Raw genomic sequence first — 22445 nt, 5'->3', positions numbered from 1 at the left:
AAATATATTTTCAGTGCATCTGTCGGTTGCTACTTTATGCTGATATTGAATATTACAGAGGACATCTGCTTTATCGGTAAACTTTAGAAAGCGTCTTGGCTAATAATAATTTATTGCCTCAGGTGCAAAATTGATAAATGAAACGTGAAACTTTCCCTCCGAAATCCAACGGGTGCAGCGGTTTTAAACCTCGTTCAACGTTTAATCAGTAATGGTCACAAAAGTTAGCGCAATCTGATTACCCTCATTGTGCCAGTTTGTGCACTTGACAACGGAGCAAATTTTGCTGCTAATAAGCATGGTCCTGCACATGGATCATTGCGTTTGATGGAACTTTACCCATCAATTACCAGCGGAATCTCTCGGGGGGCCAATCCAATTAATAAATGTACTCAACAAACTTTTGCGATAAATTTTCATCGTTGGTTGGATAGTGACTGACAGATGTGTTCACGAGTGCTAGATAAGGCTGGAAGGGTTTGCTCATTGCACAATTTTCGCATGAATCTTATTATCTTATTATTATAGCCACTGAATATGTAGTTTGACAAATGCTTTCGTTTTACGTTTCGCGAGTGAGTATTTCTAGATAGAACCCGGTAACTGTTTCTCCGGTACCTTCGCTCTCGGTATTTTACGAGTGGCATAAAAAGTATAGTACATGTTATGTCATGGAACCGAAATATAGGTAACATACATAGGTAATACGATTGGGGCGTACAGCAATGGGACTTGAATGGGTAGCATACGCGTTTCAGTGTGGATTGAAACTCGCGATTGGATTTAAAGAAATCTATCCTTATTCAAGAAAAAATACCCGAATGATTTCTACCTGAGTGCACAAACGCAGACTTGACGTAGGATTACGGATTTAGTCTTCAATGTAGCGTTTCCTACCAGAGTGATTTACGAGAACCGCAATAAATTTGTCCTCGTAGAATGTGGTTGGCCCTTTAAGCAAAAACCGTATCGAAGATAACAAATGTTTTCAATGTACGGTGTGTTGCAAAGTTGCCTTTTTTGAGCAATTTTATAAAAATGTTACAATTGACTATTTTTCAACCGTCATTTTAGATTTGGTAGAAATTTTGCACAGATGTTCCTATGGGCTATTAGTAATATTTTCGAATCACGAATATTTTTTTAAAAGGCATTATAATCGGTGTGACGTTTTCGGTGAAAATATTGCCTTTCAGAAAAAATATACACCGTAACATTTTTTTCAAAGAAAAAGATAGGATCATATGTAGATAAATAAAAATAAGCTAAAATTTTCTAAAAAAATAAAGTCGTTTGATCATTTTAATGTATTCAGCAAAATATCAATTTCAATTTTTTTGTACTTTAAGAAAAAAAATAATTAAAAAAATTCACAATTTTAGCTGTAAGTATTAAAAATTTTGGCATTTTGGTCTCTAGATTGGCCACAATCATACTCAAACGAGGTTTAAACATTTTAGGACGGTTTTTCTTCGTTATATTTGCAACTCAAACGCATCTCCCGCGTAAAAGACCATTTGTGATTGTATTGAGGTGAAATTTTGATAGAGGCGTGTATTTTTTTGAATGGAAAACGGAAATTATACATGGACTTGTTTGCAATTTAACCCCCTCCCCTTCCTTTCAGTGACTGCTCTTCCATTTTTCATACGCTTTAAACTATCTCTAATGTGCAAGGAACATGTATGTCATGTTTGGTAAATATCGGTCAAGACGTTCATCTCGAATTAAGAAAAAAATAGTAGGAAGTTGTATCCAAGACATGACCACAGAACTGACTTAGAATACACACACTTCCCGACAAGCAATTTTGTTGGTTTATAGCTTTTAAAGTTGCTATTTAACGGATTTCGGCTGAAGTGCATCTCAATAAGCTGTTATATAACACAATTGTTCGCCGGGTTTGTAGCAACAAATGTTTCTTTGAGAGTGTTTCATTGATGAGTCATAAAGTCTACTATTACATAGTTGTTCAAATCAATCAAGTAATAGGTAAGTATTTATGATGCTTCAATTGACTTTTCAAGTGTGGCTAATTTAAGAATCGCGTTGATTTTTGCTATTAATAGTAAACTCATGTGTACTGTATAGTACTGAAACATGAAAAACTTCTTATCTGCTTCGATTAAAAGCAATTGATCGCCCCTAAAAGGACGGTTGGGTTAATTTTGTACAAAGCTAAGAATCAATCGAATAATGTTTTTTTGTTGTTGTCTTCGAAGGCAGAGCAGCTTTGATATTTGGTAGAACATTTCCGTAGGTAATAAGAGCGCTGGATAGAAGCTCGTTCAGTTTCTCGTCATTTCGAATTGCCACTTGCAAGATGATTCTCTAGCGGCGTTTCCCATCAATTCAAACATTTCCGCAACAAAGTACTTCGCAACCGCCAGATCGATAGGAACTCCTGTACCAAGCCGCATAATTTACGGATGCTGGCTGTGGCGTTAGCAGCCTTAGGACTGGCTGCGCTTCTTCTACGTTTACCACCCATGTGGTATCACGAGAGATTGTGAACTGGAACTGGAAACGATTTTAAAATATACACCCGAATCGCCCGAAAGTCAGTGAACAAAATAATGATGATGAGATGAAATAAACCCATGCGTTTGTCTTGAATACTTACGGAGAGTAATAACGCCACAAGTGGGCGGGGCCATGCACACGGCATTATGGAAAAAAGAAAAAAAATGGGGTGCACTGCGCGTTGTTTTACCTTTGTTATACTAAAAACAAAGGTTATAAAATCGGTCGAAAAACGCAGAATAGATCCATGATCCGGAGGGCCGAATCGTATATACCATTCGACTCAGCTCGACGAACTGAGCAATGTCTGTTCGTATGTATGTGTGTGTATGTGTGTATGTGTGTGTATGTATGTTGTCTGTATGTAAAGCAAAGCAAAGCCTTGGTGCTACATTCCGATTCGGAACTTGACCTTCTGTTTACTATACACAGACTTCGCAGCCAACTGTTAAGTGTACAGGACAATTGCGGGGCTAGCGCTACGATCCTACTGACACTAACAGTCTCTCCCGAGTCAAGACTCAAACCTACGACGACTGGCTTGTTAGGCCAGCATCGTACCTCGAGACCAGCTGCGGAGGCTGTTGTCTGTATGTATGTGCCGCAAAAAACTAACGCACCTTTCTTACAGAACGCAAAATCCGATTTTATTGATCTTATACGCAAACGAAAGCTACTGTGCTCCCCCAGAATGCTACCCAGTGGATTTTTGGTTAGTGGCTTAGATTTTAAAATATTGATCAAAGATTATTTTTTACATAAGATATTTAACTTTTAAGGCAAAATTAATGGCACGGAGAGCCATGTGTTGTATACCAATTAACTCAGATCGACGAATTGAACAATTTATGCATGTGTGCTTGTACGTATGTATGTGTAAATATGTATATAGACAACATATTTACACATACATACGTGAAGTATATCAAAATCGACCCAAAAAAGAAAAATAACAAAAAAAACTCTCTTTACAGAACACTTATTCCGATTTTGATGTTCGCGTGCTCAAATGAAAGCCTCAGAGATGCTTTTATCGATTGCTAGAGTTTTGACCACAGTATTGACCAAAGTATATTTTAGACATGGGATACTTTACTTTCTGGATAATTTTTCTCTCTCACTGCTCTTTCCTCTTCTCTATCCCTCTTTTTTCGTATCGCTATTTATTTTTCAAAAGAAATCATGGACAACTTTTCATAATCTTTACACTCTTCGTAGTGCGTCTTAACTGGTGTAAATAAATTATCCTCAAGCTTTTTGAACCAGATTTTAGAAGAAACTGCAATGCTTACTCAGCTCCTTTTCTTCCGAAGCTCCCGTCCCGTCCCGAAGAACCGTTCGCCCAATCGTTTTGTTGTCAAAGAATGAATTGTATATTTTTGATCAAGCATTCCAATGAACGTATGGTTTTTGCTGGAGAACCATGAATAAATTAAGAAAAACGTGTATTTTCCGAAATATTAATAATTTTCCCTGTGTTTACTACCAAGAGCTTTTTGATTCAAAATGACTCTCTGCATCGTTTAAAATCATCAGAATACAAATATTTTGAGAAATGTTCAAATTAGAATTTTTATAAAAAAATTAATCTACCATAAAAAAATATTTTTCATTTCTCCATCCTGGACTTTTTTTAAAAGTTGCATATTAACGTCAAGTTTCTTTAAAAAAAATGAAAAAAAATTCAACTCTTTTTTTTAAATTGAAATTTAATGTTTATTTTTAATTTTTTTGTCAAAAATTTTTTTTTGTGCAGTGTATATATTTTTATGGTGCATTTTTAATTCCCTACAACTCATTCTCAGACAGTTTTTCTATACAGCCAACGGTTTCTGGGCTACAATGCTTCGAATAAAACCTATGCCAAAAGGTATACGCCCTTTTAGAATGTATCTCATGGGTGTAAAAAATCTCTCCACCTGTGAAAAATGCACAGTTTGCTAAGCCAAATACGTGTGCAAAGTTTCATTCAAATAAAAAATGGTCGATTAAATTTTCGCGTATTTCCAGGCGATTTGAAATGATTTTGCTCATAGACCTATTTACGTACGAATGTGTTAGTGCCACCCGTTGAGAAAAACACAAATAAATCGCTGTTTTGTTTTGCAATGCTACGTTTTGAACAGCTGGAAAATTTTTCAGTAGAATACTTAGTTTATGTATTAAATTTGTGACCAGGAATCTAAAGTAGCTGGTGAACGTGTTGAAGCAACTCTACATGGCTCTACACGTTTACTAGTGTGCGAAGGTGAAAAGTCACTTATCTCTATGAATGATACAATATGCTCATGTAAGATATAAATATTGCTTTCTAAGTTAAGACTAAGTGCAAACAAAGTATCCATGTTATTCATACAGCCTAGGCCGTCGAAAAGAATAATGTTCTCGCCTATACCCCGAAAATATAAAACTCTCAAAGATCGTAGAGAACCTTCATTTTCAGATAATGCATTTGAGATAGAATTAAATTGACAACTTTCATCAATAGCTATATTTTTTTCCTGTAAAATTCTAAACTATAATTCGAGAGCAGGTTTGTAGAAGTTTGCTTCAATTCGTAAAAAAACTTGATGCTGATTCATAAATCTAGGTCCTGCGATTTCTGAAAATATAGCGAATAGGTAGAACCGCATTAAGCTAACATACATGTTTGCTGTTCTAGTGTGAAATTAGTGTCATTGTTATCTATTACTTTGTTCCCACGTTCGATTATCTCAAAAAAATTCAATTTCTTCTAGCCAGCATTTAGAAATTGGTTTGTGATCGAAAAAATAAGACTTATGTACTCCAGTGATAATATTCATATTATTTGCAAAAACCACGCCAAGCTTTAATTCAATGATCGTCTGTGGTTAACTCTCTGAAAACTATCTTTCAAATTCATTTCATTCATTATTGAAATTGGACTTATGATGGTATACGCTTTGTAAGTGACTAGCCAAATATGTATGAAGTAATAGTTAGTATAACAGAGGTTTCTGAACCACTATGTGGATTAATTTAGGGTTTTTTCAGGTATAAAGACAAACGTTGCACTTTTTCAACCGTCAACAAACTCGTCATTAAGATGGCATCGAGGACACAAGCAGGCCACGGACAAGCGGCAGAACAGCCAAGTTTAGCCTCCCGTACTATTGCTGTTACCAGGAGAGCTAGCCAAGTACACCAAGGATTCGAAGCTAAAGCTGTTACAAAATAAACTAGCTAAAAATAAATTGTTTCGTTGTTCCTGCCAAATACAAATTACAATTGGCCTTTTTCGACGGCCACAAACACGTTCTTGAAGCATTGTTGAATTTTCTTACCTTGCAAATCATGAAATATGCAATTCTACATTTATTTCAAGCGATTAAAAAGTGGCGCTAGAATTGTTTTTCACTAAATGGGATTATGTTTTAACTATCGAGCTAGTTTGACTTATGTTTGTGATTTGTTTGTCGTTATTATTGTGTCGTTTAGTATGTGTAATAAAAACTAAACAGCTAGATTAATGCAACTAGACAACTAGGAAAAATTGTTAGAAAAATCATTAGTGTCTCCAAATAACTTCTATAATTGTATACACCATAATAACATGTTAAGGTTTATCGAACGTCTCTGCTACAATTTTCCAGGCAACTTTGTATATTGCCTATGTGAGGTCAATACTGGAATATTGTAGCATTAAGTGGTCTTCTCGTCCTGGTGTACATGAAAAAAGAATAGAATCAGCACAAGAGCAATTTCTACTGTATGCTTTTCGTAAGCTAGGCAGGATCTCGCATCGTTATCCGTCATATAAAGCTCGCTGAATGTTGATTGACACTCAAACATTAAAATGACGGCGAGACTACACAGAGTTCGCAGCCAACTGTCTTCTGTACAGGACAATTGCGGTGCAAGCGCTGCGATCCTACTGACACTAACAATCTCTTCCGAGCCGAGACTCGAATCTACGCTAACTGGCATGTTGCGCCAGCATCGTACGTCAACACCAACTTTTTTTCCCAGCTCAGCAGTACTACTTTCCAAATTGAACTTTTGTGTACCCATTCGACAACTTTGACAAGGTAGCTTATTAGCCTCTAACCATCATCGAACGGAATATGCAAAAAATTTACTTTACGATGTCCCGGTATAAACTGAAACAGTATTTGAAGTCCTTGAGGCTGAGGGCACAAAATTAATTTGTTTTATATTTATGTATAGTTAAGAAAATAATTTAACCAGTCTACATATGATTGGCGGAATAAATAAACCGTATATAGCATCAAATACATTAAGTTTCATTAGGGTGGTGGGCACTCCTGGTTTGATTTGAAATTAAACCCGGGAGGTACTTGCTTCGGTTTTTCTTCACCGCTTCCTTTTTGTGTTGGCTTATTGGTCATTCCGCTAGGGGTTATCTTACGACCTTTGCGAGAAAGATTAGGAGTGTTGATAATTCTCCTCTTTCTAGATCCTTCTGGCATGGCATAAGAACACCCTTCGACGGGATCGTCAGATGTACCCTTATCGGTTGGCAAAAAGGAAAAGATGTTTCCTGTCGAGGGTGGCTCAGCCCTCTAAGCATTTCTGCAAAAGAGCGCTTTGATCGTTCCTTGAGGGAACGCTTAATTTTTTCCTCGCGCTGTTTGTATGCAGGACACGCCGAAAGGTCATGCCGAGTTCCCTCGCAGTAAAGACACTTTTCAGTATCCTCACTGCAAGCGGTCTCAGCATGATTGCCTCCACACTTGCTGCAGCGTGCCTTGTTGCAGCAGTAGGTGGCTGTATGACCTAACTGCTTGCAGTTTTGGCAATGCATGACCCGCGGTACGAACAGGCGTACAGGCAGACGAACGTTGTCCAAAGAGATGTAGTTCGGCAGTGCAGATCCGGCGAATGTTACACGGAAGGAATCCGAAGGGAGAAATTTCTTCTTCCCTTCTTCGATGGATTCTGAATGCAATTGCTTGTCATCCAGTATCTTTACATCTTGAATCAGGGGGTTCTTGAAGCAGCCAACCCCTTGACGCAAAATGTCGTCGACTGTGAGGCTTCCTTCGGTAACCACACCGTCGATCTCCACGTCCTTGGCAGGAATGTACGCGCGGTACTCTCTTGTAAAGAGCTCGTAGCTAGCAATTTCATTTGCTTGCTTCAAGCTACTCACGACAACTCGCAGTTTGTTCGGCCTCACCTTCGTAATCTCGGTTACGGCCGAAAACTGTTTTGCCAGGTCCTTGCCAATTTCGATGATATTTATAGGTTTCTTTATGGGCCGGAAGTAAACAACGTTGGGACCGCTAGCGGCATCTGGGTAAGCTTTTACCCGTATTTCCGGTACCCTTGGTACAGGGCTAGGTAGCGGGGATGAAACAGGGGAAGGTAAGGGAGAACTGCTGGGGGAAATTTCATTTTCTTCCCCATTTGTTTCTATATCCAAGAACAGTTCCATCTGCGTGTTCGCCATTTTTTGCGGGAGCGTTTTGCTCTATCGCTCGTACACGAAAAATATTTCAATGAAAGGGGGGGGGGGCAATTAATTGGTATTAATTTTAAAAACAATTCTTCAATAAGTTGGATCAAATAGAAAAAAAGAATAAATATTGTAGAAGAAAAAAAAAAAAAAAAAAAAAAAAAAAAAAAAAAAAATATATATATATATATATATATATATATATATATATATATATATATATATATATATATATATATATATATATATATATATATATATATATATATATATATATATATATATATATATGTTTATATAATAATAACGTGAATACTTTACCGATCTTCCGTGTTGTTATCTATAAGATACAACCTCGTGGCTGTTAGTTGGATTAATCCTTTTGGAGCTCCTAGCAGGATGAACAATACACCGGCGCACAGTGTGTCCAAATCGAGAAACGGACGGCAAAACTATTTTTTCAAGTCCTATGTTATCCATATCTTCTAGAAAGTTGTGCAGAATTTTATTACAAAACTGTTTGCTGAATACTTTGAACCTCTAAATATTGAGATTCGTTTTGAAAATATTTTTTTTTTGTTAAAGGTGCTGTATCTCTGAAATCTTATTTCGTAGAGGTTCAAATTACTCAGCAAACAGTTTTGTAATAAAATTCTGCACAACTTTTCAGAAGAAACTATTCGTCTATCAAGTCACGTTCAAAAGTTAGGTGTGGCGCCCCCTATATGGTGAAAATTGAAGCGGGTTGCATTGAAGCATATAAAGGACAACAGTAAACGAATCAACTTTCTAGAAGATACTAATAACATTGGACTTCAAAATTTCCCATTACCGTTCGTTTCTAGATTTAGCCCCATTGTGGTGCCTGTTCGTTGGGCATAGAAACAGAAACGTAGTGTACGCGCCGGCCTTTGTGCTATAAAGAGCGTTCAAATGCATGTAAAAATCGGTAAATTCAGTTGGCCATATATTCAAAACAACAAATAACCCACTGTAGTTTTGTGTTTTTCTGTTAGTCAGAAAGGTACTCTATCGAATGGCTTCATAGAAGCTTGGATTCGTTTGCGCCTTTTCGAGTTTCAACAAATAAAAAAAGCCTTTAAAAACACTTTTTTCCAGGTTTTATTCATGAATACTGTATATAATAACCAATATATCTCTAGAAATTTTTCATCTTGATTTACCACGTCACTCTCAATTATTATTGTCATGTTTTAGGCCTTAGAGTTGATAATATGGATGAAAAACTGCTTTTAAAAAGCCTTTTTAGAAAACGTCTTGTAGCTCTGAAATCTCAATTTCTAGAGGTATGTATTGAGAGTATCTAGAGGTATGTGTATTGAGCAAACAGTTTTGTAATCAAATTTTACACAACTTTGCAGAAGAAACTATTCGTCTAGCAATTCACGTTCAAAAGTTAGGTATGGCGCCCTTTATACGGCGAAATTTGTAACTAATTCCATTAAAGCATATGAAGGGCAGCAGTAAACGAAGCAACTTTCTAGAATATATGGATAACATGCAACTTGAAAAAATAGTTTTGCCGTCCGTTTCTCGATTTGGACACACTGTGCGGCGGGGCAGGCTGAAGAGATCACGCCGCTAGTGGAGTAGCCGGCGGCCGGCGGCGGGGGAATGTCTCCGACTGCTTGATGCTTTCTGTTGTCACAGCACCCGTTCTGTCTGCACACAATGCACAATTTACTTCCAGCTACTGGATAACCAGCGCCCGGCGACGCGGGGAATTTGCCCTGGATGCTAGACAGCTATTGTCTAGTCAGACCGGCATCGAAAAGCACAAGCGATACGCGTACCGTACACACAACGCGGTATTGTTTTTTCGATCGAGCAAAATAATCAAGAGCTATCTTCAGATGCTTCTTTTCTCGACGATAGCAGAGAAACGAATGATTTGTACTGGTATTGACAATGTTTCTCAGAAGGTTTCTCTCGTTGAAACAGTGCAACCAGCAATCAATACTGATAATTTGAGTACTGACTAGATTAATGAAAATATTAACTGATCGGTTCCCTTTCATGAATTCTGTCATTTAAAAACATCATTAAATCATTAACAATTAAAAGGATATTAAGTTTGTTCAAAACATTTTGCATTTATCTATGACTCTGGTTTCATTCATATGCATATGATTTCACATTACTGGCACCAGAGTGTCACTAAGTTGTGTGGGGGAACATAGATCGCTGAAGGTTGTTGTGGCTGCAGAGTATTATTAGGGATGAGCAAGTCGTTCATATGGACCGGCGCACGAAAATGAGCACGATTTTTCGAGCGCCCCAAAACGATCGTTCGCCCGAAACTGAAGTGTACCGGAACATCATTATTCTCGTGTATAGACCATCTCACCAAATCTCTTTAACCTCACTTTTCTGACAGCTAGTGGTAACTTTGTTTACATTTTGGACTTAGTGCTTTTTTCTGGTGGAGCAATCGTGTGCGTAGTGGGAATGCTGCTCATTTTATAATTGTTCTTAGTGTACTAGCACCTCACGTACAACATTAAAAGAACATTATGATCAAAATTGAACCGACCTGCTATAATTGAGAGCAAAATTGCATCGCCCGAAGGTAAACAAAGTTACCAGTAGCTGTCAAAGTCAAATGTATGACGTCACCGTGCGATGGTCTATATGATATATATTCTGATTTCAATCTATGTCAATGTATTCGCAGTACAACTGTTGCGTTACGCATTTCACACATTTATTGTGCGATTTCAGTGCAAAATTTGTGAGAATCGGGACGGATTGATTGCACGAGACTTGAACTTTTGCATGTAGATGAAAATTTCAGGAATCGACTTTGCCACTTCGTCACTAAATTCCACAATATTCAAAGAAGTATATAAATATACGCACACGTCACGAGCAAACTTGAGCGAATACATGAAAGATTTGCAGCACACAGGTGAATATTACGGCTGCCAGCATATCAGGCTATTCTCGCGATGACTTTTGATTATTTTTTCTCTTGAAAAGTATACAATTGTCCGAAAGAATTGAACACATTTCAATGTTAGAAACATGCCACATAAATTGGCTTTTTGGGTTATAATTCGTTCATTTCAGGCAATAGATAAAAGTTATTTGGAATTCACTATCCATCAATCTGGTAGCTTCGTATCGACCACGTTTGTGCGAGAGCTTCTTAGTTTTACGAAGTTGGTGGGTGCAAAAAACGCTTTCACTCATTTTTTCCGCAAATTGTTTTGTTCCAGACCTCTTTTTTTAGGAAATATAGATTTATCGCCAATCAGAACGTTTATATGATAGAAAAACAGTAACTTCTGAATGAGAATGTTTTTGACTGGCATTTTAAAGATCTTTAATACCAGAAATGTACACTTAAGCTAAAACACTACAGATAAACCTACAGATTGATTGGTATTCATCGTCGTCAGTTTTAGATACTGGCGGTGCCTTGATCCATAAAATGGCAACAAACGTCATTGAAGGAAGATACTGCTTTCTTGATGGTTTTTTGGTTAACCTCTCAGTTTGGCGGTTGTTGAAAAAACTCAAAACAAAGTACTACAGATCAGTTGTTAGTGCTTTGAAACGTGTCACTAGTTTTATCGAACAGTCCTGATATTTGGACGTCCCGCAAACAAGAAAGGTTTACCGAACCCTAATCAAACAAAGTTATTAGTTTACAGCTTAGTGCAAGCTCAGCTGCTGAAAACTCAGCAAAAATTTTCTGGTGGTAAGGAAAAGTAGGTAAAAGTGTGCCTAACTAACAAGCGTGCTTCAAATAACAAACATATACATTTATATTTCTTGCACTCATTCAATTTTTTTATTTGCTCAGTGTCATAATTAGTTTCCTTAATTTTAATCTGTTTCCATCTTGATGAGTATTGATATTTCCCACCCTACCGTTTTGTATAGGCATTCCAGCTAATCGGTAATGGCCGATAAAAAGTTTCCCTGTTATAAATTGCTAATGCTACTGCTAATGGTCATGGCTATCGTTACTGCAAGAGTTCAGTTGAACTCAACAAAGATAATAACTGGCGTACAAATCTTGAGCAAAAAACCGGCCTTCCGTGAATGGAAAATTAATTACTGCAAAAATAATAGCCGTCGGCTGAACTTGAAGGCCTTCTTCTATCGTAGAAAAACGACCGCACCATCTTCTTGGGAAAGCCAGCATCCTGCTGAAGTATGGCGCAGATCGCACAGGACTTGTGGCTTATACTCTAGCAGCATAGATGACGCCTATCTTGTATGACATCAGCAGTTTGTAGTAGGACACGACAGTGACAAGGACAGTGAAACATGTATCTACTGCCTAATATCCAGTTTAGTTAAAAGATCAAATCTCTTAATTAGTTTTCGTAATTTAACAAAAATCTATTTTTAATATTCTTTTCGCTTGTTACCATACAATATGACGGAGATTTGTTTGGCCAATTCATAGGCACATTTCCGCGTAGAGTCAAACAATCATGTACGTTAGAGTGCAGCGTTGTTATACGGACAAAATGAAATTTGATAGCACAAAGCCAAGTTTTTTTTTGGTCTATTTGTGGCCCCAAAGAACTCAAAATTTATTGGAGGTCGATTGGTTTTGTCTACGCTTGGTGCATTTTATTTCAAATTTGTATTTTGTTATAAACTGTGAAACAAAAAAAAAATCTCATTTGTCCGTGAATAGACAACCATGAAAATTTAGAAATCCGTTTGCAGTATTTATAAAAAAAAAATTTGAAAATAAGTGAACGATTTAAGATTATTAACTTTAAAGCTCTTTCTTTGATTCATTTTGCTGAAAGAAACTTTTTTTTCTTTCGCGGTGTTTATTTTTTTGAAAAACAAAATTGTGATCTACAACTTTGCAGAAGCCGTTTACAAGTCGCAAAGTCGTTGAAATTGACGAAATCGACTAGGTGAGCGTCGCTGGATCGAAAGTGTTGATAACCCAGGGCAGACGGATTTTGATAAAACGCCAACAAATTGTATTGTATTTGCCCGTCACAGAATAGTCAGGAGGGAATCGTCTGCGAGCAACCAAACATGACAGAAACTAGAGGCCACAAGGCGTGCCGGTAAGATGTACGATGTACGAATGAAGAATCGGTGAAGCCACTGGCCGAGGTCATAACACTCCGTCATTCATTTCCACACTTTTGCAATAAATGACTTTCATTTTAGATGCTCAATATTATTCTTTCATCAACATGGTTACTGTTTCACGTATACGTCTTCTACGTTGTTTTACGTTCTTGTATTAAATGACTCAAGCTTTTGAAAGGAACCGCAATAATCACTACAGAATCAGGCTAACGAAAAACAGCATCAATTGGCATCTCGCTCGATATTCGGAGATTATATCAAGCTGGCGTTTGCCGTAATTACTATTGCTGAAAACTCTTTAAGGGGGTCTCTTCATCACAACACAGATTGCGATTTTGATATTCTGAAATCCAAGATGGTGAATTGTTTATCTATCTCTAAACGCAAAAAAGTTAGTTTCTGTATTTTGAACACAGTTAACTTTCCATAACTTTCGACAATTTGAGATTATGTGGGTCATTCATACAAACAATTGTTCCGAACACACCATTAAGCTAGGATGAAGTGAAAGACGCTATGGAATTAAGTTTCACTTTTTGCCTTATTGGACCACTGTGCAGTGTCATCCAGAGCATAATGTCTAGAAACTCCTATGCCTAGAACCACGTTGGTAACTGGGATACGAGCAACGGGAAAATCGTTTAACCGGTGGAAACTGATCGTATTCTTGGAGGACGGCTTGTCCGAGCGCCTGTTTTCCATGTCAGGAGTGGCTCGAACAGCGACTGATTCGTAGTGGGCGGCTGAACTATGAAACTCAGTGTCTTGCCAGTTACATCCAATACGGCAGCCCCGTCGCGAAAGTAGGCATCTGCTGCCCTAGCAACGCAATATGCCGAAAAATTAAACAGTACTAAACAGAACGTAGAATCACTCAGGAAGTTAATACGAACATGAGGAATCGATACCCTCCGATCGACTCGCCATAGACCTTCAGCGTTATGTCGTCCGCAAAGCCGACAATCATTACCCCTACAGGGAGCTTTAGCTTCAACACTCCGTCGTACATGACATTCCATAACACCGGGGTTAGGATGGAACCTTACACTACTCCCACAGTGGACAGATAGGCCTATATGCCGATGAGTCCCCTGGGGGATTCCCAGCCTTTGGCAGTAAGCCAAATCTTTGTCGCTTTCATCTCTCCGGGTAGAGACAGTCATCCAGGTACCTCTGCATGACTGCCCGGAACAGCCTAAGGATCACTTTTATAGCCATCCTGATTGCTAGGTTTGGGGTTCCATCCAGTCCTAATGTTTCACTCACCTTCAGGCAGTGGCGATCACGATGAATTCCCCATTCGTAACCCTTGCCTTCTCCTCAACCTCGACACAGCTGTCGTCGCTCACGGATTAGATCTCCAGTAGGTTGGCCGATCGACCCTGGTTGTGTCTGCGATATTGTAACGTCGGACGTGAGACTGGACCACCGAAGGCTTGATTTGTCCGTGGGGTAGAAAAAGTCCTTCGATGATACACCCCAGCATCGCTGGTAATCGCTCTGCAAGTAGCAACACGCCTTTGGTCTTAGCCATTATGGTCCTGTAGGGGTCACTCCACGGATTCGTATTGGCACTTGCGCTTAGGCCATCAAAACAAGCCCTCTTGCTTGTCTTAAACGCACTCTTTAGCACCGATATTGGTAAACCGAATGATGCACGACGCTTAACACTAAGTTTCTCGGTTCACGCGAGTTACAGGCTCCGTCTCACATGGTGGCACGTATTGCGAAAGTTCGCAATCAGTCCAGCATGATGGTGTGGCACGTCCACGATAGTGTGTCAACTAATTGGTCAGGACTCGGACGGAGCCAACTGGCCCTCTCGAGCTCTCTTTTCATTGCCTCCTCAAATACCCCGGCATTGAAAAGCGATGTCTTCCACGCGCGGAAGATTGTAGTGTTGATTCTACTTATTGCTTGCCGCCTCACGTTATGATCTACATTATAGCGAATTATGATTACTCCTGGCCTAGAGAATGTAACGTCGATGATTGACACCGAACGATTTACGCTTGATGTACTTTTGGTCTCAACGTTGGTCAGATCTGGGTTGAGCTTCAACAAAGCTTTCAACAAGATCTGACTCTGCTGGTTCGCACAGCGAATTTCTAACTCAACAGCCCAAACGTTGAAGTCATTCGCCACCACCAACGGCGTTAAACTCGTCAGCTCCATGGTTACGAGGTCGACCATCTGGCGAACCTTTCAATAGACCAATGTGGCGGAGCGTAGTAATTGCAATAGTATAGTCCGTTCATATTCGCAACCGCGTATCCTTCCTTTGAGATTGACAAAACAAGGAAAAGCCCCTAGACGAGTGGATGGTCATCCGCCCTAGCTACCAAAGGGCGACAATTTTGTGTACCGCAACTATCCCGGCATCTCGCTTATCAATGCCGCCTGCAAAATACTCTCACAGATCCTCTTCCATCACCTTTCACCTTTAACCAGAAGATTTGCTGGCCACTAGCAAGCTACCACACAAAGAAATATCACGAATACAACGTGCCCACACAACACATCTTGAATTCAAGCCGGGCTATGAAACAGTCGATCGAGAACAGCACATAGATCATGAACGACAACGGATTCCCGGATAAACTGACGCGATTGATCAAGGCCACGATAGCGCAAGGGATGTGCTACGTGCGTGTTACGGGGATACCCTCGACTTCATTGTTTGATGTTCAACATCCCCCCTGAGGGTGAGATCCATTTTTTGTAAGATTTGGACCACTGCGACCATTATTTTGATCTTTTGTGGTATACCTCTTCTTTAGTCTAGGTACTCGTGGCAGACATATCACTATTGATGGAAGTGATCGTCGTTGTCATATCGCACCCTTTCTCCCAATTAGGCACTGAATTTCGTATGAAATGTATTACCTCATTAGGATTCGCAGACCAGACCTCAAAAGGCTCCAAAGTTCCTTTTCCAAAGGCTCTTATTCTGCGCTGTATTAGTGCACTGCAGTGGCAGAGCAAATGTTCTGCGGTTTCACATTCGAACCCGCAGAGACGACAAATTTCGTCATCTGACTGACCAATTTGTTTCAGGTGATGCTTACTTGGACAGTGTCCTGTAAACAGTCCGGTAATTGTCCTTAGTCCCTTTTTATTTAAACTAAGCAATTGCTGGCTTTTCTTGACGCTTGGTTTCATAAAGCGTTTAGACTGGCGTAGCCCTACTGAGCATATCCAGCTCTCTTGTATTGTCCTATGTTCCCAGGTTTTCAATTATGCTTTCAAGGCGCTTGATGACACCCCACAGAACGGTTCTGGGCCAATGAAATCGGTACATGACCCCTGTCTAGCTAACGTATCGGCTTTTTCATTGCCTTCAACTCCGCAGTGACCAGGAACCCAGTATAACCATACTTGGTTCCTTTCTGCCAGTTGTTTCAGTGGAAGGATGCACTCCCATCCATAGGGCGGGCATCAACACGAGCGGCAAGATTTTCACAAGGTCGGTTCAGCTTCTGGGCTTCGCGGGTGACTTTGACATCATAGCATGTAACTTTGCGATGACGGAGGAGACTTTTTTTTTTTTATTCTCGCTTGTTTTCCGTCGGTCTAGTTCCGCCACTGTTGTTGTGCCAATCACCGACGCCCGGGAGGCGACTCCACCAGGACCCCAACTCACGACCCGTTGATTAACGGACCGACGCCAACGGCTTTACTTCCTCATGCGATGGAAGGCGTGATCCCAGAGATTTTTCGCCTCAGAAAATCTCCCGGTATCGGCTAGGATTGAATCTAAACCAGTTTGGTTGGTTGTGAGTGGATCACGCCACCTCACAACCATCGATGCCTATGTCGGCGGTGGGATTCGAACCCAGGCGTCGAGCGTGGTTAGCAGAGATGTTACCAACCACACTAGGCCCCCGCTCTGACGGAGGAGACTTACGTCAGATTAAAGTCCGGAGCAGAACGGGTTGAAACGAATGTAAGAGACTCCATGAAGAACAACATCTGCCTTCCAACTCAAGTTCCTGTAGACGGCGATGCGTTTCAGCTGGACGCAAGAAGTTGACGCTGTATACAACTCTGATGGGACCGGTAGTACTCTATGGAATCGAGACAACAATGCTTCTCGCGAATGACTTGAACGCCCTTAGAGTTTTAAAACGGAACGTGCACTGCTTCAGGGCCGGCGTCACACAATTTTCCCGAATGGGTAGTAAGGAATGGGGAAAGTTCATGAGTGACAAAGGTGTAACCAGAAAGTGGAACAAAACTTTCGAAAAATCCACAAAGCATCAACAATAGGGTGCCAAAGGAATGTATAAGAAAACTTTGATTTACGAATTTCGCTCAGCAGTAACGTTTGCATTGAAAAAAGTTTTCGCGACCAATTGTTGGAGTAGATCTCACGCTCCAAGTTTACCAAGAAACTCTTGACTTGGGTTACACATCGACATTCGGTCACTCTACCTCCTCCAACGATCGCTCCGAGTAGTGGGCCGACGTCAGATCCGGCCAGAATACCGCGCCTTCGCCCGCAACTTCCCAGGCACGCGACGCAACTTCCGGCAGGCACTTCGTACTATAAATTTCACATTTCACGGCCAATCCGGAGCAAAGGAAGAGCGGCTCTGACATCCCCTTCTCGCTGATTCTTGGGGAGCTTGGTGCGTGAAATAAACTTCGCCTCGGAGCTCACTTCCTTCGTGGGAGGAAGTAAAATACGAAGCGCCCTGCCAGTCGTTGCCATCCGGGGTGAGATAGATCTCGACACGTCCACCAGACTGGGACACGGTTATATGAGAAAAAAGCGATGGTGTTATTTTTTCGCTCCCATGCACTTTTCGTGTTCCTTATGGGTCCTATAACAACTATGTAACTTTTCAGATCGATCGGTGAAACCCGACCCGATTTGCGCCCGATTTTTAAAGCTTCCATACGATGTTATATGGGAAAAACCACTTTTTCAAAACTTTTTCTATAGAGATGTCCAGTTGGCTCTTATAAATATATATAAATACATGATATTTATGGGAAATTTTCCTGGGAGAAACTCTTCGGAAGATCGTAAGGCGCTACCTTGCTTGTGAAAAAAGATATTCACCCCAGACTGATTAAATATCCGAGGAACGGCTCACCATTGAATCTTACTAGCAATACTGCTGCAGCATGCTGCTGTTGCAAATTCAACCATGTGATGAGAAATGATATCGCTTAAATAACCGCTACAAGCGTGCTTTACAGCCAGGCGGCCCACCCTTGCCAAGCTTATTGAAGCAATTATAAGAATGGCAATAGAACTGCTTTAAAACCACATGAAAAGAGTACCGCATACTGTAAGCAGCTGGCATTACCTCTTTAAGAGCGCAATAAATTTGGTTGCATTATTGCGCTCTGCTACTTGCAACAATAAGTCCAATTCAACTTTTCATTGCTTGACAGCAACCGTAATAAGTTGATTTGTTGTGCCGCTCCTGCACACACACCAGAACATCACGCTACTTTTTTTAATAAGGGAATCTCTCGTCGCGAAGAAAAGTTTCACCTGTGTTGGTTATCATCTTGCAATCGATTTTATTTGATGGTGATATTGTAGAGGGATAAGAAATAAAGAGGAGTTTTTGGTAGGTTTTGTAGCTCTCAAGCATATGCGCATGAAATTTTGTCGTGCATTTTGAAAACATAGGCGCTCAAAATTTATGCGCCATCAAAATAGTACGAACTTACAAAAATGATTTCATTGTTAGCAAAAATGAATTGGATTGTTTCAGCTTAGTTTTTCAGAAAATAAATCTAGCCGTGTTCTTCAATACAGAGATAGATCAAAATCAACTTTGGATGTTCAATTTATTTGTTGGTCAGACGACAATTCGATTTTCGTTTCAAAATCATAAAAAGTTTTAAAAATATCAATATGGCGCGGTTGGTAATTAGTTGGTATCAATCGTAGCCGCAATAAGCCTAGTTAAATGATATATATGTTGTAAGGTGCGGCAAAGGTTGGATGCCTGTATTAATAGAGAAAAATACGGTAAATCCCTGGGGCCTAGACAACTTTATTTTTATGAAAAATCTGACATCACACCGACGATAATGAGGAATCAACGAGCTTTGATATATAGAGAGAGGTGCACGAAAAATGCAACGATACATACTTAGTTTAATTGAATATTGAATATATTTAGAAATATTTCAATAGTGTCTTGCCCCTACCTTATTTTTAAGGACATAGGAAATTATTTTCAACCGAAACAAGACAAAACTGGGAGACGTCGAGGGAGACATCGATGAGCACTCTTTGGAACACAGCCCGAAGAATGCGGAATCGCGTAACGGTCAACGAAAGCGAGGAGTCTTCAAGTAGGTGGATATTTGATTTTGCCAGGAAAGTATGTCCGGACTCTGTTCCTGAGCAAAATATTGTTCGTGATGCGTCTCTGGGCCTCGACGCGATAGAATCACCTTTTACGATGGCAGAATTTTCAGTTGCCCTCCTGTCCTGTAACAATAACGCGCCTGGGTTAGATAGAATCAAATTCAACTTGTTGAAGAATCTACCCGGCAATGCCAAGAGGCGCTTGTTGAACTTGTTCAATAAGTTCCTGGAGCAAAACATTGTACCGCAGGATTGGAGGCAAGTGAAGGTGATCGCCATCCAAAAACCAGGGAAACCAGCTTCTGATCACAACTCTTATAGGCCGATTGCAATGCTATCCTGTATCCGGAAATTGATGGAAAAAATGATACTCCGTCGTTTAGACCATTGGGTCGAATCAAATGGCCTACTATCGGATACTCAATTTGGCTTCCGCCGTGCCAAAGGGACGAATGATTGTCTTGCGCTGTTTTCAACAGATATTCAGCTGGCGTATGCTCGCAAAGAACAAATGGCGTCTGCGTTCTTGGACATTAAGGGGGCTTTTGATTCCGTTTCCTTATAAGACTTTATAAGACTTTACCAAACAACGATATTGTCTGTTATTGAATACGGGTGTTTCTGCTTCCGCTCCGCAGCAAACACACATCTGATCAAACTGGAGCGAATACAATATCGTTGTTTGCGTATCGCCTTAGGTTGCATGCAGTCGACCCATACGATGAGTTTGGAGGTCTTAGCTGGAGTACTACCATTGAAAAACCGCTTCTGGAGCCTGTCTTCTCGTATTCTTATCAAATGTGAGGTCTTGAACCGTCCCGTGATTGAAAATTTTGAAAGGTTAATCGAACTTAATTCTCAAACCCGTTTTATGACATTGTATTTCCATCACATGTCCCAAAATATTAACCCTTCTTCGAATATTCCAAATCGTGTCGACTTATCAAATACTTCTGATTCTACTGTGTTTTTCGATACATCCATGATAGAAGAAACTTGTGGAATCCCGGATCATTTACGCGTGCAGCAGATCCCCAAAATTTTTTCCAATAAATATCGAAACATCAACTGCAACAATATGTTCTACACTGACGGATCACTTCTTGATGGGTCCACTGGCTTCGGTATTTTCAATAACAATTTAACCGTCTCCTATAAGCTCGATAATCCTGCTTCTGTTTACGTCGCAGAATTGGCTGCAATTTAGTACACCCTAGGGATTATCGAAAAAATGCCCACGGACCATTATTTCATCTTTACGGACAGTCTCAGTTCCATTGAGGCTCTCCGATCGATGAAAGATGTTAAGCACTCTCCGTATTTCCTGGGGAAAATACGGGAACATCTGAGTGCTTAATCCGAAAAATCGTTTCAGATTACCTCAGCGTGGGTCCCTTCTCACTGCTCGATACTGGGCAATGAGAAAGCGGACTCTTTGGCTAAGGTGGGCGCAACAAACGGTGGAATTTATGAAAGACCAATTGCCTTTAATGAATTTTTCGCACTTGTACGTCAGAATACGATCATCAGTTGGCAAAATGCTTGGACCAGAGGGGAATTGGGAAGGTGGTTACATTCCATAATCCCCAAAGTATCGACGAACCCGTGGTTCAAGGGGTTGGATGTAGGTCGGGATTTCATTTGCGTGATGTCCCGGCTTATGTCCAATCACTATAGATTCGACGCGCATCTCCGTCGTGTTGGGCTCGGGGAAAGTGGTATCTGTGCCTGTGGTGAGGGTTATCACGACATAGAGCATGTGGTTTGGTCATGCCCTGTACACCGTGACGCCAGGTCTAAATTAATAGCTTCCCTGCAGGCCGAAAGTAGGCAGCCGGCTGTTCCTGTTCGTGATGTCTTGGCAAGCCGTGACCTATCCTACATGTCCCTTATATACGTTTTCCTAAAATCCATCCACGCCCCAGTTTAATCCTATTCCCTTCCGCCTACATCCAACCAAACGACAAGAACACGTTAAGACCCCGGATCCGGAAACAGCAACTAGACCCGCACGATACTCTCAGGTCCCGAGGGAGACAACCCAATATGCCAGTCCGTAATATCTTGGCCCAGCAGCGGAACATATTCAATATGCTGCTTACCTATGGCGATGGAAAACCATCAAACAACAAATCAGTGCTTTTAATGCAAAACATTCTAGCCCCCTTGTCAGATTTAGTTTCAGCTCGTAGTCGGCAGCGAGGATAAAAAATTTGCTTTTAGTTATTAAGATACTTTAGAAAGTAAGCTACCAGATATAATTGGCGCCGTTAAACATTATTTATTGTATTTGTGCCGTGTCAAATAAATTATAGGTGAAGAAAAAAAGACAAAACTGGCGATAAAATTTAAAAATAAACTACCGAACAGTACTAGGTACTAATACTAAGTTTACCGTGTTACTTTATTAGATTTTTGAAGTTCTACGTCATCAATGGTCACAAATGCGCTGCAAGATACTCTAAAGCATTTTACATACATCTTACGGAGACTGCGATAGAATTCTGCATCACACTAAACCAACTAAGCCGCTTTTGTCTCACCTATGTGTATGTCATTGCCTGCATATATTTGTTTACAAGTTTGACGGGTTAAAACTAGGCACATATTACAATTTTATAAGATATTTTTCATAGCCAACAAGTAGTTTTTTAGATTTTGAGTGACCGCAATAAAACTGGTTTCTATGTTATATGACAGCAAGCTGGAGTGGTTTTATGGGGCAATAGATAGTAGTAAAAAAACCAATAATAAAGCAAAATCGCATTGACTCTTGCCGGTTTTATTGTAAGTTTTATTAGAGTTTTGTTACAGCTATCAGTGTTCATTACGACTTGCTATTTTTGGCAACCGGTCCAACCGCCATAAAACCGTTGGTAATATTCAGTGCTGTTATAAAACCGTTAGAAAACCAAGTAGCTATAGAATTGTTACTTGGGAACGGTTGCTTAGTTCGATTATAATAAAATGAAATGAGAACGTATAGGGCAGCCAAACTTTGAGACCACGTGTTAAATTATAATTCATCAGTTAACCCTTAACTAA

At 40.0% G+C, this 22445-nt stretch overlaps 1 protein-coding gene across 3 annotated transcripts in view; it reads right to left on the bottom strand.

Moving 5' to 3' along the window:
- The window catches only part of LOC129718874 (neuromedin-U receptor 1-like), a 285616-nt gene that overhangs the window by 206303 nt on the left and 56868 nt on the right, over positions 1–22445 (bottom strand). Inside the window, exons 1-2 of one of the 3 annotated variants that reach the window (XM_055670064.1) lie at positions 8796–8924; positions 8285–8354 (exon numbers count right to left, since the gene is read on the bottom strand). The exons of the other annotated variants lie outside the window; for them this stretch is intronic. The gene's annotated coding sequence lies outside the window, so the exon portion shown is untranslated. Of the gene's footprint in view, positions 1–8284; positions 8355–8795; positions 8925–22445 lie in introns of those variants that run through there. 3 annotated transcript variants of the gene reach the window in all.

The sequence above is a fragment of the Wyeomyia smithii genome, chromosome 1 (assembly GCF_029784165.1).
Source record: "Wyeomyia smithii strain HCP4-BCI-WySm-NY-G18 chromosome 1, ASM2978416v1, whole genome shotgun sequence".
NCBI classification, from domain to species: Eukaryota; Metazoa; Arthropoda; class Insecta; order Diptera; family Culicidae; genus Wyeomyia; species Wyeomyia smithii.
This window is presented reverse-complemented; position numbering and strand designations above follow the sequence as displayed.